The sequence below is a fragment of the Budorcas taxicolor genome, chromosome 17 (genome assembly GCF_023091745.1).
Source record: "Budorcas taxicolor isolate Tak-1 chromosome 17, Takin1.1, whole genome shotgun sequence".
In the NCBI taxonomy this organism is placed as follows: Eukaryota; Metazoa; Chordata; class Mammalia; order Artiodactyla; family Bovidae; genus Budorcas; species Budorcas taxicolor.
In genome coordinates, this window is record NC_068926.1 from 43,744,505 (window position 1) to 43,762,267 (window position 17,763).

The window sequence follows — 17,763 nt, forward strand, 5'->3', positions numbered from 1 at the left end:
GTGCTTAAATTACCCAAATTCAGCCATATACCTTGACCAAGTTTTCTAGACTCATTCATTATTCAGAATATATTTTTGAGCACCAATTTTGTTTTATATGTTAATACATTTTAAAGCATGCTTTTTTTACATGTGAGGAAAACACAGTCCTCTCTGAGAAATATGATAGAAAACTGAAAATGAAAGACTTTTTTTCCTCCAATGATTTTCAGGTGACAAAAAAGTACCATATCAAGCCATAGGCAAATTGGATTAAAATGTAGTCAATACTGTTCATCTATCAAATGGCAACCAATGAAACTGCTATCATCAAACGATCTGGGTTTGTGTTATTACATTCTGTTGTTTCCCATTATAATTATAAAAATCCCTTGGATAAACCCAAACAAATATAGGTTTCCACAGTTTCCAGTGCGACTAACAGCAGGGTGTGTTATCTTTACCTGTATACTTAACAATTGTTCCGGGGTTAAGCATTAGCTCTTTCTGGTTGGCGCATTATTCTATGAAAGGAATCTGCAGGCAGTGATAAATATTTAGAGAGAGCTTTGTTTTAAGTTGGCCTAAGTAAGTCCAGATGAGGTAAAAGGGCATTTTCTTCAACCAAGTAAACCCAGATAGAAAGATGTTGACCTGGTTTCATCCACACCTCAGGTCACAGCCTTCCCTTGCACAGCAGGGGGAAGAAGGACCAGGCTCACCCCATGTCCCCAGAGGATGCACAAGCTCACTCCTCACAGGCAGAACTGAGCAACAGCAGCACAACCCATCTAGGGAGAGGGCTCCTCACACACTCAACACCCCAAACATCTAACTGGCAAGAGTCAGAAAGTGGGGAAGACGGAGGGGGGAGCAGGAGGAGGACAAGGAAACAGCTAGTGGAAGAAGGGGGGAGGGTCCACTCAGCATCCAAACCATTAAACCAAAGCTGTACTCAATCTGTCATTAGCTGACAGAATGCATGACTTCAGGCAGCCAAAACAAAGCACGCTCCATCTCTCCAAAGAGCTTTAAAAATAAAGTCCTGAATTTCACCTGGAGACAAAACAGGAAACAATTCTATTCATTTGCGGCCATAAAAAGTATCTGAAAATTGAGCCTGTACCCATGAAAAATTTTCCCAGTAGCAACTGATTTCCTACTTACTTTTAGAGATGGCTATTTGCTGGAATTTAAATTGATCATTTACTTACACCAATTACCTTTTCCCACAAGGGCATGTTTATTATGGTAGGATTTTTTTGGTTTTGTGGTTTGGGTTTTGTTTTTTAATCACTAATGTCTAAACACAGGTGCCTAGATTAGAGTATGCACTCAGTGAATGCGTGCATGTTTTAAAAGAAATGAATTAATTAAATATCCTTCACACGTTTCCAAACTTCCTACCAAAAATCAAACAATCAAACATTACTGGCAGAAGTCCAATTTATTCTCAAACTGAGGAATGTCTTTACTATTTATCTTTTTTAAGTAGGTACAAAAGCTGTGAGAAATATCCAGGAAGCATTTCTCAGAACTCATACCTAAGGGATTTTCCTTGCCTAAGGGATGTGAATGGACAGAAACTGAATTCATATTCTGACGCTGAGTTCCTGCTATTATGAACCTTTCAGGTAAGTTGAGTATACTACAGAAACTGCTGGCTAGCAGGCAAAGAAGCTTCCTAAGAAGGTGTGAGAACAGGAATTCTAATACCGGAGAGGCTAAACACAGGCGTCTTGAATACAGGAGTCTCAAAGTCTGGTCTCAGGCAGAAAAATCAGTTTATATCAATCAGCCCAACTCATGACAGCTCCCAGGGCTGCTGATCCTGTAAACACTGTTACCCTACCACAAGCTGTATTTAAAGACAGTATGCAGAGTCTTGACAATAAATCCCAGGATGGTCTGTCTAATTTACAGAGAGGTAAGGACATCCTCAAGGCTGGGTTGTGTCCAATCATTAAAATTAAAACCTCCCACCATGAAACATAATAACTACTTATGTCATTTACAAATTAAAAATCTACATAGCTTTTTTAGGAGCGGTTATGAAAGCATTAACAGCCCCTCGATTTTCAACAGCATGATCTGAAGATTCCCAGAAAGTCTGAGTCCCTAAAGAAGACACTAATTTGGAGGGATTTGGAGGAGAGGCCTTATGCTCTGACCGCTCACCAGATGGTGAAGGTCAGTCCTCCAAGGCCAGTGTCTTCATTCATCCAAGTCCTGTAAGTGGTGACAGTCATCCTTTCACAGGTAACACAGGTTTAACCAAAGACCCACTCTGGATACATAACAGTATTTTTTCTGACTGTGTCCAGTGGTGGCACAAGACATTCTCATAAGTAAATTGTCCCAGTTCTGAAAACACAATCGCAAACATTTCAAAGAAGCCCTGTTCAGCAGCTTCATAAAACAAATGACTCCCTCAGCCCTGTGTGTCCTTCATCCTGAACTCTCCTCACAAGCACCACAGCTCAGAGTGTTTCCAAAACCACACAAGCTGCTCAAAAGTCCTGAGTCCCTGATATTCTTTGTAGATGTAGACGTTCTATTTCTGAGTAAGTGCTAAGTCGCTTCAATCGTGTCCGACTCTTTGTGACCCTATGCACTGTAGCCTGCCAGGCTCCTCTGTTCATGAGGATTCTCCAGGCAAAAACACTGCAGTGGGTTGCCATGCCCTCCTCCAGAAGATCTTCCCAACCCAGGGATCAAACCCAAGTCTCTTACGTCTCCTGCATAGGTGCGTTCTTTACCACTAGTGCCACCTGGGAAGCCCTATTTCTGAGTAAAACCACCTTTAAAAATGTAACAGCCACATGTACCTGGAAAAGCGCGTGAAAAGTATAGGAAAACAAAAACAAAGACAGTAGCAGTAACACACATGTATGCTGCCCGTCCTCATGCTAAATCATCTTTGAAAAAGAGAAGTTTGTTGAGTCCTTTGTGTTTATGGGAAAGCACATAATACTATCATTACAAGCCCACCTGTGCCCCAATCTCTGCTCTGATGATGAAGACATGGTGGCTTGAGGTAGGAGTTAGTCATGAAGCCTCAGTTCCCTCATTTCTAAAATAAGAATAAAGAACAAATCTGTCCTCTAGGGTAGGCATGAGGATTATGTGAGTTAACAAGAACAAAGCCTAAAAAGGACCACGACTGTGGAACACGTGGTGAGTGTCCTACGTACAGGAGCTGTTACAGTCAATACTGCAGGTCCTGGGGAGCATCCTCATCTGGCTCCAAAATTTACTTTCAGCATCATAAACATCTACCTACAGTCTGAAAGTGAAAGCAAAAGTCGCTCAGTTGTGTCCGACTCTTTGCGACCCCATGGACTATATAGTCCATGGAATTCTAGGCCAGAATACTGGAGTGGGTAACCTTTCCCTTCTCCAGGGGATCTTCCCAACCCAGGGATCGAACCCAGGTCTCCCGCATTGCAGGAGGATTCTTTACCAGCTGAGCCACCAGGGAAGCCCATCTACAGTCTAGACACGGCCTTTAAACAGCACCACACAGGCCTGCCTTTGAGACACTTGCTAAAGGAGTTAGTCTTGTCCTGAATCCAACCCAGTGTCTTGAAGGTTTATGCAACTGGTAATCCAAAAGCAGTGTTCTTAATCCTTTTATTATATCCATGTGTGAACTCTGACCCTTCCAAACAGAGATGTTATAATTTACTGCTATATCTTCTGCTATTGCTTATATAAGAAATGCCCATTTCAACAGAGCTTATATTTTATTAAATAGAAGCTGAAGATGTCACCATTCTGACATAATAAATCCTTGTTACAGAAAAGAAATATGTGTGATACATACAGACGTGCTCTATTCTCTGAAAATCAGAAAGATAATTAATGCACATATATTATACACACACATACACAGAGAGGCTTTCTGCTAGCTAAAGATGCTACAGTTTAGTGAGATAAGACAGAGAGCAATCACAGTACAAATAAGTAATTATAAACTTGTGCATGTACTACGAAGGAAAAGTACAGTTCTGGAGGTGAAAGAAGCCATACCTTAAGTAAGATTTGTAGAGGTGGCGCTAGTGGTAAAACAATCTGCCTGCAATGTGGGAGACCCAGGTTCAATCCCTGGGTCGGGAAGATCTCCTGAAGTAGAAAATGGCAACCGACTCCAGTATTCTTGCCTGGAAAATCCCATGGACAGAGAAGCCTGGCAGGCTACCGTCCATGGGGTCGCAAAAGAGTCGAACGTGACTGAGCACACACACAGACATATAGAACAGACATGTGGACATGGGTTGGGGGTGATGGACGAATTGAAAACAGTAGGATTGACTTATCTCCACCAATATATGTAAACCACAGCCAGTGGGAAGCTGCTGTATAACACAGGGAGCCCAGCCTGGTACTCTGCAATGAGATGGCAGGGGTCAGGGGGCGAAGGAGGCTCAAGAGAGAGGGGATGTATGTATACATATGGTTGGTTCACTTATTGTACAGCAGAAACCAACACAACGTTGTAAAGCAACTATGCCTCAATTTTAAAGATAAAAATGCAAAAAATAAAAAAGTAAGATTTTTTCTCACCTTCTTAAGGCTGGAAAATATTTTCATTTGGAGGCAGGAGTGGGAAGCATGGAGTGAGACCCTTCCGAGCACAGGTGTCGCCCTCCCTGGATGGGAAAGCCTAGTTGAGGAACTTGAAAACTGGCTTGAAAACTTGCCCATGAGAAGAGGGTGCTGAGAGCAAGAGGGGTTTGAGGGCTGAACGTTCCCATGTTGGCTGATTTGAAGAATGACCACAAAGAATCTCAATAGAGGAACAAGGTAGTGTTTCATGACTCAACATAACTGGCAACTGATCAGACTCTCCAGCACAACCAAATGCAGTAAAAAAAAAAAAGGAACAATAAACACGTCAGAATGTTTCCCTTTCCAGGTTATAAAGGACAACATGAGGGATCCTTGCAGTGATAGAAATGTTCTGTATCTTGACTGTGGTTGTGGATATGTGAACCTGTGCATGTGATAAAATCGAACAGATACACAGAAAGGGTTTTAAGTAAAACTGAAAAATATGAATAAGCTAGATGTATTAATGTCATTACACTACAGTTTGAAACATACTAGGGGAAAGAAGGTCAAGGTTCATGGCTTCTGTCCATCCATTCTTAGTACTGCATTTGAATCCATAATTATCTCAGTAATTTCAATGAAATTAACTTTGAATTAATTTCAACTTTGAATTAATTTCATTAATAAACTTTCAGTGAAAAATCTGTCAGACCTCTGAAGAAATACTGATCTGTTTCCTTTTAAAATGCTTGCTAGATCACCTCTTCCTTGTTGTGTCTTATATTTCTCTGAAACACCTTTTAAAACCTGTATACAAACAAACAGTTCTCTATCTTTGATTAGTTTCACTGTTCCTACTACTTTGCTATTATAAGGGGCTGTGTTCAACATCGTTATGGTTAAATCTTTCTATATACCCCAAATTACTCTTCAAGCTACATTCCTGTAAGAAAAGTTTCTGTATCACAATAAAATTTCTTACAGATTAAAAAAAAAGTTCCCCTTTTTCATATAGTAGACACCTCTAATCTCGGTATCAATACAGAAAAAGCCACTCCACTTGGCCAGACATAAACAGAGACACTGTTTCCCCTGTTTTCTGTTGAATGAACAAAGAAAGCAATGATGGAAAAGCCCCCCGGCCCTATGTCCTGGCAGTCATCAGCCTCTGAGTGGGGCCGGTTCTAGAGTTTTCCTTAAGTGTGCTTTCCTGGTGATGTCTGCACAGTATAAACTATGACCATCACTTTCCGACATGCTGACGAGAAACATCTGCAAGACCTTCTCACTCTGGAGAGCAGCAAGGGCAGGAAGGACATTGTCTGTGGGGGCCAGGTCCAGGGGCAGTCAGTGTTCATCCACGCAGGTCTGGGAATGAGAGGGGAATACAGATCCTCAGGCCACTCCTCAGCCTCACATGTTAATGGACAAAGCTCCTCCTGTGACACGTAATTAAGTAATATGCATCTAAGATTTTTTTTCAATTTCGCAAAGATGACAGATGTAAGGAAAACAAAAACCCAGATTGTTTGGCTGGGAGATACTTCAAACCATCAAAGAAAAGCCCTGAGATAAGGACCTCGGGTTTCCTAGGGGGTCATGAGAAGGGGTCTGCCCTAAGCACCCAGTTCCACAGGCATAGGTGGCTTCCAGTGGATGCACTGGGCCTCCCTCCACCTTCCAGGTTGACCAGCAGGTCTTTCTAAAGAAAAAGGTCCTGACTGTAACAATTACCTAGTTCACCTATTTTTTAAATCAATGTATTCATTTATTTGCACTGAGGAAGTTTGGGGGGATGAAATGAATATAGCTTCATGTTTGTATGTCACTTCATTAGGTCCTATTTTGGTATTGTGCCCGTGGATCAGACAGTAAAGAATCTGCCTTCAAAGCAGGACACCCAGGTTCGATTCCTGGGTTGAGAAGATCCCCTGGAGAAGGAAATGGCAACCCACTCCAGTATTCTTGTCCGGAGAATTCCATGGACAGAGGAGACTGGTGGGCTACAGTCCATGGGGTCACAAAGAGTCAGACATGATTAAGCAACTAACACTTCCACACTTTCTATCTTACAAGGAGCAGCGGATCTGCCATCAGAAGAGCAGAGCCTGGTCTGAGTCTACAGCTTTCTGGCACCCTTCCTTAGACAGCCATTCCACCTCCTGAGACTCAACTTTATCATTCAACAAAGAGCACTGAGCTCACTTGTATATGTAGAAAGTAAAACAGACAAACTGAGAGAAACAGTGTAGAGTGGTCAGTAGGGTTGGAAGTGGGAAAACAGGGAGGTGTTGCTCCAAGAGTACAGACAACCAGTTACAAGATGAACGGGTCTGGGGATCAGTGCACAGCTTGGTGATTACAGCTAACACTGTGTCACAGACTTAAACGCTGCCAAGAGGGTAGGTTTTAAACCTTCTCACAAAAAATAGTCACTATGCCACAGGATGGAAGTTTTAGTGAATATTATGGTGAGAATTGTTCTGCAATTTACAAATGTGTCTAAACCATACATAAAACACCTTAAACTTACACCATGTTGTGTGCCAATTATATCTCAGTAAAGTTGGGGAAAAAATGAGCTAGAAAGGCCTTTCTTACTTCAAATGGGTATTGTGGCACTCATGAGAAATTAGTGAGGAAAGGACTTCAGAAATTTTAAACAGGTTTTATAATAAAAAAGGACTTAATATTTTAAAACCCACTTGAGCAAGAATACAGGAAGGTATAAAATTTTAATTATACTGCCACAGGAATATGAAAATCTGATTAAAACAAGGCAAAGTGTGGTACTCGACTTGGTTTTGTTTTGATAAAATGACTACTAAGAGCATATGAGGACTTCCTTGGCAGTCCCGTGTTTAAGACTCCACACCCCCAAATGCAGAGGGCACAGGTTCAATTCCTGGTAGGGAAACTAAGATCCTGCATGCTCCATGGTACAGTCTAAAATACAAAACAAAATCAAAAAAGAGCATATAGAAACAACCTAAGTGTCCATCAACAGATGAATAAAGAAGATGCAATATATATACAATGGGATATTACTAGCCATAAAAATGAATAACATTCTGCCATTTACAATAACATGGATGAACTGGAGGGGATGATGCTCAGTGAAATGTCAGACAAAGAAAGTCAAATACTGTGTGTTATGACTTACACATGGGATCCAAAATATTAAAAACTAATGAATTAAAAAAAAGAGAAAGAACATACACTGCATCTTCAAATAACATATAGAGACTGGGAGGCAGAAGAATATAATGTAGGATTGATTCCAAAGTAAAGCTTCAGCAGAAAAACAACATCATGAGATTAAGCCTTCCCATAATGCACAGAAGGGGTAGAAATGGGACCGGTCGGATGCAGAAAACTCGATGGGGACCATCATAGTAAGAAGGGAAAGTGCTCAGAGCTGGGAAGGAGAAGATGAGCATTTCAGAGCACCTCAAATCCAAAGGGCAGGTACCAGCTGCATGAGATGGAGAAAGGGAAAGAGAAAGTGAAATGACAAGAAGTCACTATCTGTCCTAGAGCAATGAGTGCACACTTAAACAGGTATAGTATGGGGAATCAATCAATTATTGCCATGTAAGGGTGCTTCTTATCTTTCAGGGGAGCTGGAAAGGGAAAACCTGAAAACTCTGGTTCTAGAGTAACACAAGTAACAGCAACCATTTACTAAGCACTTATTCATCAAGAACTGTGTTAAGCACTTTGCAGACATCATTCAATATAAAACCCCATGAAGTAGTTATTATCCGTTTCCTTATAGAGTTTAGTCTTGGGACGTTTATGCAACTGGGAAAGTCATATATAACTAGCCTACAGCCAAGCATCTGCTTACATGAACCACAATGATTAATTCGTGATTAGCAAATTCACCAAGGAGCATTATTTTCAAAACTGGAAGATCAGAATATATTATCCAACAGCCAATGTTTCCACATTTGAGTTACAGGCAAAAAAAATCAAGATATAATAAGATTAGAAACAGTCTGATATCTCTAGACTGTATTTGAAAGCAAGGATTACATCATACACATTTTGGGGAAAGCTTTCCAATTCAACATGGGTTCCCTTTGTGAAAAAAAGAAGACAAAAAAGAAAGATAGAGCACAGGAAACTATACTCAGTATTTTATAATAACTTGTAAGAAAAAAAGTATCTGAAAATGAATATATACATACACACATTATATATGTATGTATAAATGAATTACTGTGCTATACACCTGAAATCAACATGAGACTGTAAATCAACTATACTGCAATTTAAAAATGCTAAGAAAAGAAAAACCAAAATAAACAAAAACTAATACATAAAACATGGAAGTCCTGCCACTCTTTATTCTCAATTGCTATTTGGAGGTGATTCTATGCACTTTTTTTTATTATTTTTTATTGGAATATAAATGATCTTGTTTGCAAAGCAGAAACAGACAGATGTAGAAAACAAATGCATGAATACCAAGGGGGAAAAAGAGGGTGGAAATAATTGGGAAACTGGGATTGACCTATATACACTATTGATAGTATGCATAAAATAGATAACTAATGAAAACCTATTGTACAGCGCAGGGAACTCTACTCAGTGCTCTGTGGTGACCTAAATGGAAAGGAAATCCAAAAAAGAGGGGATAGATGTACATGTATAGTTAATTTACTTTGCTGTACAGTAGAAACTAACATATCATAAACTTTCTATCCTCATTACTCAAACACTTGACTATGCTCCTTAAAAATAAGCTTAACTAGAGAATGGAAGAAGACTTGAGTCAATGAATGAAAAAAGTACGCTGCCCTGTATAGGTAAATCACATAAAAACATACCAAATACGTATGCATTCTTTACACAGGGGAGTCATCTTCCTGACAATCTTCTAGGGGAACTCACTCCAATACTTATCAACTAACAGAGCCATTAGTTTATTTCCAAATCTCATACCAAGATTCTGAACCCAGTAGTTTGAATCAATGTTAGTCTAGCCAGGGCCAATGGCAGGGTGACAGAAATGGTTATTAAATTACATATTTAGGGGCTTTGCTAATATATACATATATATATTAGATACATACACATATATATACACACATATATCCTGGCTTCATGTTTTCCTGAAACAATGATTGATATTTCTCATCACTTAGAAAGCATGGCTTCCAGAAAGGGCCATCTCAAAACTGAAAGGAAACCAATAAAACAGGATCTGAGGTAAATTCAGAAGTCTCTCTGGCTTTTTTAAATGCAGTTATGATCTAGATCAGAGGGGCAAATGACAATCCGTAAGTCAAGTCCCACCCACTGACAGTTTTTGCCACTTTGGGATCTAAGAATGGCTTTTACTTTTTTTTTTTTTTAGTTTATTTTTTTAATTTTAAAATCTTTAATTCTTACATGTGTTCCCAAACATGAACCCCCCTCCCACCTCCCTCCCCATAACATCTCTGTGGGTCATCCCCATGCACCAGCCCCAAGCATGCTGTATCCTGCGTCAGACATAGACTGGCGATTCGATTCTTACATGATAGTATACATGTTAGAATGCCATTCTCCCAAATCATCCCACCCTCTCCCTCTCCCTCTGAGTCCAAAAGTCCGTTATATACAGCTGTGTCTTTTTTTCTGTCTTGCATACAGGGTCGTTTGCCACTTTGGGATCTAAGAATGGCTTTTACATTTTTTAATGGCTACATTTTAAAGATGATGCACATAATATCTTCAAAATTTACTCTTAGCCTGCAACACTTATAATATTTACTATCTAGCCCTTTAAGATTGGAGAAGGAAATGGCAACCCACTCCAGCATTCTTGCCTGGAGAATCCCAGGGACAGCAGAGCCTGGTGGGCTGCCCTCTATGGGGCCGCACAGAATCGGACACTAAGACTGAAGCGACTTAGCAGCAGCAGCAGCAGCCCTTTAAGAGAAAGTTTGCTGACCCTCAGTCTTGACAATCTTTCTTTTTCTTTAACAGGATTGGGTGGTGGATTCATGTTGATGTATGGCAAAATCAATACAGTATTGTAAAGTAAAATGAAAACAATTAAAAAATAAACAGTGGAATTTAAAATTCTTGTGAAATGGTTATATTGTTGGTAAGAGTGTAAGTGGATAGGGAGTTTACAATGAAGCATTTCTGGCTCTTACCATTTAGGATTTTCTGTCTGGAATCTGTTACTTTGGATTTTACTTGTCATTAAATGTTTGGCATCCTTTCTGAAGGAGGATGGATGGCCATTTCCTCCTAAACCAAAAGAGTATGATATGAAATTTTATAAACATCAATTTAGATAGCTTTTCACAGTGCAAAAAGGAAGCTAGAGGAGTTTGGTATTTACTGAGATGAAAAATAAATGTTTTTCATATATTCAGTTTTCATTAAAAGGTACAACTGAAAGTATCTTGGACCCATGACTACAGAGATCCTCCCTGGAGTAGGTGGTGAGGTCAGAGAACTCGGAATCTCCCAGGGAGCATTTCAAAGTTAAACCCTGCCAAAGTCTTCCATCCTGGCCCAGGCAGTGAGGATCTCTGAGGCTCTAAGCAAATACTCTTCCAGGGATTCCTCAGGGGTCCCAACAGTGAACTGTTCTAAGGCCCTCCATGCAGAAAAGTCAGCAAGGTTCTCTCATCCAGATACTAAATTGTAGCCAAGACAAAATGGGCTCTATCAAGGGGGATGCTGAAACCAAAAAAAAAATAGTCAAACTTAATACCTGAATTGCAAACACCAGTAAAACTAATAGCATTTCTCTTGCACGGGCACATAATCCTTGAAAAAGATTCATATGATTTGCTTCATTTTACCAGAAAAAAAAAAGTTTCATCTGATTTAAATTATTAGCACTTAAACAGATGAAGAATACTGTTTGATGCAACTTAAAAATAAATTCATGAGTTAGAAGATATTTATGTTTAACTAAAATTAATACATTTGTAAGAAGAATGCAACAACGTTCTTAGTGTGATTTGGCAGAGTTAAGGTTTCACATCAAGGGAATTTGTAAATCGTTAGATATTTCTGACCACCTCTGTGGAAAATATGCCCAGTATAAATGAAGCACTTGATAATTTCATTTCTAAATTTCCTACACTTTTCTCCATGAGGTACAAATTTTCATTTCTGTATTTGACATCATCGAAATCTATGATGGGGAAGACACATGTTCTAAATCCAGTTATGCATGACTGTTTAACCACAAGAGCCATCCTGTGCTCTGAAAATTCTGAATATGTTCATTGTCATCACACATCCACTAGGAAATTTGGGAATTTCTATCCTATGGATGAGAAATTACCACATGGTTGGTATACATGATGCCTTCATAAATTCACAAAGAAAATGACTAAATTTAAAGTAGTCTTATACATAGGTTACATTGTGAAAAATCTTTCTCTTGATCCCTGCCTCTCTGTAACTATCTGCCAAGCAAAATAAAAATTATGAAGGTATTAATAAGGTAGATAGAGAGTTCAAGTCCCAAAGTAAGCTTTCGTGCCTAGGTTCTTATTTGATTGACCCCCATAATCACAAAACCCCTACTTCTCTTTATAGCATGCGGATGTACTCCGTGGTAACATAAACTGCTCAGGGAACACGAAATAATGCTCAAGGATACTGACTCAAGGGAAGGAGAAGTGGCAGTCTACTGCTCTGTATTTAATTCTGGTAATTTCCATGGAAACAGATCTGTGTAAGAAATCTGGTGGAACTTCATCATAGAGCCTGTTAGAATTCACCGCCACTAACTGTAATACATTTAGGGGAAAAAACATGAAAGTATCACCTACTTGATACAACAAAATGAAGTCAGTGAGCACAGGGAAAGACAATAAATAATAACAGTGTGTTCTCTGTCCACCCGGGTACCAGTCTCTGTCCCTCTAACTGAACATGACAGTTACAGTGTTGTCCCAAAATGCAAGTCCACATAATGGTGGCTTTTAATGTGGCTGCTCGGTTGTGGTCAACCGTACAAGTGAAAGGCAAATTCTACCAGAGTGAGAGAGAGAAAAAGATCTATGTTGGACTGAAATGCTCAAGGTGTTCAGAGAGCTGGTGACCGTCACTGCAGCAGGTTGAAACCCCCAGGGGCTGCGGTATTTCCGTTCACATCCCAAGCACTGGGCTCACAGACGAAAACTAGGATACCCTCCTGCCTCACCACAGTAATAGAAACCAAAAATAAACGGGGCGGGGGATTCACTTTATTTCAGACGAATAAACGAGGTCGATTCACGGTTGCTCGATAGGAAGTCTCAAAAGTGAGTTTCAGCAGACCGAAAAGGCTTCCCTATTTATCTATCGTACAAGTCTGCAAAGTGTGTGAACGACCAGCAAGCCGTCTTCGTTCCTGCGGAGGCCTCTGCGGTCCCCGGGGCCCCTGCGCGTGGGAGCCTCCCGGGCTCGGAGCCTGGGAGCCGCCAGGGCCGTTCCCACGCTCGGCCGGGTTGAGAGGCCGCGGTGACCCTGGGGATCCTTCCCCCAGGGCCGCCCCGCCCCACCCCGCCACCCCCGGCCGGGCTCGGGAGCGTGGGAGCGCGGCTACGCTGAGGATGCGCGCCTCGGGCAGGAAGTGGGGGCGCGGCGGGGCGCGGGGACCCTACACTTACTTGATGTCTTCCCACACCTCAGGGCCGTAGTTGCGGATCACCAGCAGCTCCAGCGCGTGATTCACGAATCCATACTGCGGGACAGGAAGACCCGAGCGTCAGGGACCGGCTGCGGTGGGAAGGGAATTGGGAGCCAGGCCGCCGCAGCTGCCGCCACGGCGCCAGGGAACCTAGTACCCTGCCCCCTGCTTCCGCTCTATTTGGGGTCCAGGTGCTAAGGAGGGGTAGTACAGGGGCGCAACCTCCGCCCCATTCAGGGGCAGCTTGTCTCCGTCACTGTCCGCCCCATCCCCAGGCCACCCCCTCCCACGCTCACCTGTACCCGCGCCAAGGCAGGTTGCGCCCCAGGAGAGCCCGGCGGAGGGGGCGCGAGCCCGACGCCTCTCCGGCCGCAGCGCGCAGACCCACACACGCGGGCCGGCCGTGGCCCGGCGCCCCTGCGCCTCGGCCGCTCGTCCCCTTCCCGAGCTCGGGAAGGCGCCCGCCGTGCGGACACCCGGGAAGCCAGGCACCAACCGCCCCCGCAGCTAACCCCCGACGTTCCCGTCTCCCCGCTCTGGATGCAGGCGAAACGCAGGGCCGCCCCGCGCCCAGCGCTGCGCTCCCGGGGCCCCCAGCGCGCTTCCTCGGCGCTCAGCCGGTTCTCTCGGGCAGCCAGGCCCCGCTGGCGGGAGGCGCGGTCCGAGCGGCCGAGACCACTCACCATGGTGTCAGCGCCGGCTCGGCCGAGGGACCCAGGCGGCGGCGGCGACCCCGCACCCAGCCCGCGCCCCCGGCCCGGCGCGCCCTGATGGCCACCTCCCTGCAGCTACCGCAAACCGAGCCGAGGGGCTGCCACCGCCTCCCGGCTCCTGACCAATCAGCGGCCGCGGAGGGAATTCGGATGCTCCGGTGCCGCCGCGCTCCCGCGCCTGCCCGCCCCCGCCTCCGTGACGAGGATTGAGGCCGCGGCAGTGACGGTGGAGAGGCCGCAGCCGGGCTCGGGCACCGATTCTGGAGCGGGGAGAACGCAGATGCTGTGGTCTCACCAAATGTATTGTTACGCAAAGATATGCCCTCGGGGAAGCACATACTAAGAAGGGGTGTGTGTGTGTCGTTCGCAACGCGTGTGTGTGTCGTTTGCAACGTGTGTGTGTGCGTGTGTCGTTTGCAACGCACAAGCCTTAAAAGGAATATGCCCTCGTGGTCGGCATCCTCCTCCTTTTTATCATCTTGCTGCAGATGAACATTTCCTTTGTGGCTTGTTCCCTCAACAGTTTATGGCAAGCTGAAAGCTAATAATACTCCCCTTAGCACATTTCACTTTTCGTCAATGAGACGAGCTGAGTGAGCCAACCAAAATTTTCAGTACTATTGTTTGGGTGAGCGCCTGTCTAAATCAGTTCTGCCGTTCTCTCAACTGTCTGCCAGGTCCAGGGGCTCCATCCTGATGGAACACCTGACCCCACTGCACAGCGGGGAGCCGCGACTCAGAGAGTCCCAAGTTGGCCGGTCATAATTTGGCCTCTGTTGCTGTTTCTCAGAGTGAACTGCTGAACTGGAAAAGGCCCAGTACCGAAGGAACAGACTTTTAATTATATAGCTCGTCATCTCCTTTCTTCCAGGTACTTGGGTTGGTTAATGCCCTGAGCCCCACTGCAGGGAAAAGATGAGCCAGCAGGAACGGTCTGCTGATGAGAACTCTGTGCCGGAAGTGCATGGACATGGTTGACTGGGGTTAGATCAAGAGTGGGGAAGGAAAGGCAAGCCTTGCTTCCAGTCACCAGTGTCAGTGGAGCCAAGAAGCCAGGATGAGATTCTATGATGAGAAAAGAGAAAAATGTCACAGCAATAAAAGTTGTACTGGTTTCTGTTACCAGAGGCCTACGTTGAAACATAATTGATACAGAAATACTAAACAGCAAACAAGACGAAGAATAACCTGTAAAATACTCACTTCTATTACTAATGGTGGAATTTTTATAAATCAGAGGCTTTCATACAATTATTAAAATGTTGAACCGTTTTTTAATATTAATTTTTAACCATTAAAATAGACCATTACTCCATACGATCATGAAAAAGTTAGATACATAATGACGCAGAAAGATGCACTGCTGAATAAACAAGCGACACATGTATGTGATCACCTTCAATTTTTGTATATAAAATCTTTGTATAGAGTAAGGTGCAATTTGTATAATAAGAGCACACATATTGACATAAAGGTAACTTCCTGGGAAAATGCATAGAAAAGCTTTGCAATGTCTATCATCTGTTATTAGAACCAGTGGTTGGAGGAAAAAAAATTTTAACTTTTTGTATCATGACCTTCTGTACCTTTTTTTTTTTCTATGCAGATATAATACTTTTTTTAAATTTTTACTGGAGTGTAGTTGATGTACAGTATTGTGTTAGTTTCAGGTGTACAGCAGAGTGAATCTGTTATACATATATCCACTCTTTTTTAAGATTCTTTTCCTAAACAGGCCATTGCAAAATATTGAGCAGACTTCCCTGTGCTATACAGTAGGTCCTTAACAGTTGTCTATTTTATATGTTGTAGTGTGTATATGGAGAAGACAATGGCACCCACTCCAGTACTCTTGCTTGGAAAATCCCATGAACCGAGGAGCCTGGTGGGCTGCAGTTCATGGGGTCACTAAGAGTCAGACATGACTGAGCGACTTCACTTTCACTTTTCACTTTTATGCATTGGAGAAAGAAATGGCAACCCACTCCAGTCCTCTTGCCTGGAGAATCCCTTGGACAGAGGAGCCTGGTAGGCTACAGTACATAGAGTCACAAAGAGTCAGACATGACTGAAGCAACGTAACACACATACATGCACACAGTACTCCGTGATATATATATATATAATCTGTGAGATATGTATATGTATCTCACATCATCTTTATCCATTCCTTTGTTGATGGATGTTTAGGTTGCTTCCATGTCCTGACTATTATAAACAGTGCTGCAGTGAATATTGGAGTGCATAGGTCTTTTCAAATTATGGAGAAAAAAAGTCTCTTCAATAAGTGATGCTGGGAAAGCTGGATAGCCACATGTAAAAAAGTGAAATTAGGACACTCCTTAACACCATACACAAAAATAAACTCTAAATGGATTAAAAACTTAAATGTAAGGTTCTTAGAGAAAAATATAGGCAGAACAATCTTTGACATAAATTGCAGCAAGATTCTCTTTGACTCACCTCCTAGTGTAATGAAAATAAAAAGAAAATTACCAAATGAGACCTAATTAAGCTTAAAAGCTTTTGTACAGAAAAGGAAATCATAAGCAAAATGAAGACAATCCTCAGAATGGGAGAAAATATTTGCAAACAAAGCAGCTGACAAGGAATTAGTCTCCAAATATACAAACAGCTCATTCAGCTCAATATCCAAAAAACAAACAGCCCCATCAAAAAATGGGCAGAATATCTAAATACGCATAAGAAGATGTATAGATGGCCAAAAAGCACATGAAAATTGCTCAATATCACTAATTACTAGAGAAATACAAATCAAAACTACAATGAGGTACCACTTCACACGGTCAGAATGGCCATTCTCAAAGTATGCAGATGTAATATTTTTGTAACTTGTTAAAAAGACTTTTTGTTATCTCTCAACCTGTGTTCTTCTGAACAACAGTTGTGTCTCAGTCCAGAGCGGGCTGCAGTGCAGTGGGCTATACCTTAGACTTTGCAAGTAAAAGGGAGAGAATATAGCACTGTTGTGATGGAAAATGAGGGAAGTCCACCTAGACAAAGATATGAGGAGAAGTGAGGGATGAGGACCCCTGCCAACTATTCTCTCTGAATTCACCCTGTAGCCTTCATGGCCCCATTTGTCAGTAAATTACAATGCTTTATATTCTGATTATCTTATACTCACCTGAGTGTAAAGGAAACCTTGCCAATGGTTGTTTGGCCCCCAAATAATACAGAGCACATGACGTTTAGGAAAAGGGAACCTCCCAGCCATGAGGGCCCCCAAAGGGGTTATAGGCTTTTGCAAGCACTTCCCCATTGTCACTGCTGTTGACAAAGGAGCAGAGCAGTCAGGTCACAAGAAGATTGTCCTGTGTTCTTGGAAACAATCTATTACTGCACTCCGGTCTGGACGGCCAAACTCAGAAGAACCAGCTACAGAGGAAAAGGAGGCGCTTGGGGAATGCTTAGCCTGCCTGGAGTCAACATAAACTATTTGAGATCAATCTAATGCATGAAAAATAAATAAGCAAAAAGGTAATATGTGGCTTTCCAAAGTGTCAGCTGAAATGACTCACATTTTCAGCTAATAAAAATAAATGTGTTGGATAAGTTAAACATTAAGCTATTGTAAGCATTGTTCCCAAAGCTTTTCCAGTGATGGGAAGATACGTAATTGGGTTGGAGATAAAGAGGAAAGAAACCTTTGGGGGTTGTTCTCCTGTTTGTGCATTGTTTTTCAGAGCTTTGGTGTTTTGCCAGATTTTTTCTACCAGGGAATTAAGCCTTCTGTTTTTGGATCCTGTCGTGGAGCATCATGTGCTTTAATTTCAATGATTCCTTATACATTTTACTTGATACTCATATGCTTCTTTCATCTGCATGGCTCAGAGCTCAGTTGTTTGTTTCTTCATG

The 17,763-nt window shown here is 42.4% G+C and overlaps 1 protein-coding gene across 1 annotated transcript in view; it reads right to left on the bottom strand.

The window, feature by feature from the left end:
- Positions 1-13,219, bottom strand: part of GUCY1B1 (guanylate cyclase 1 soluble subunit beta 1) — a 51,591-nt gene extending 38,372 nt beyond the window's left edge. The window contains exon 1 of the mRNA XM_052654616.1: positions 13,152-13,219. The gene's annotated coding sequence lies outside the window, so the exon portion shown is untranslated. The remainder of the gene's footprint in view (positions 1-13,151) is intronic.
- Between the last annotated feature and the right edge of the window lie 4,544 nt (positions 13,220-17,763).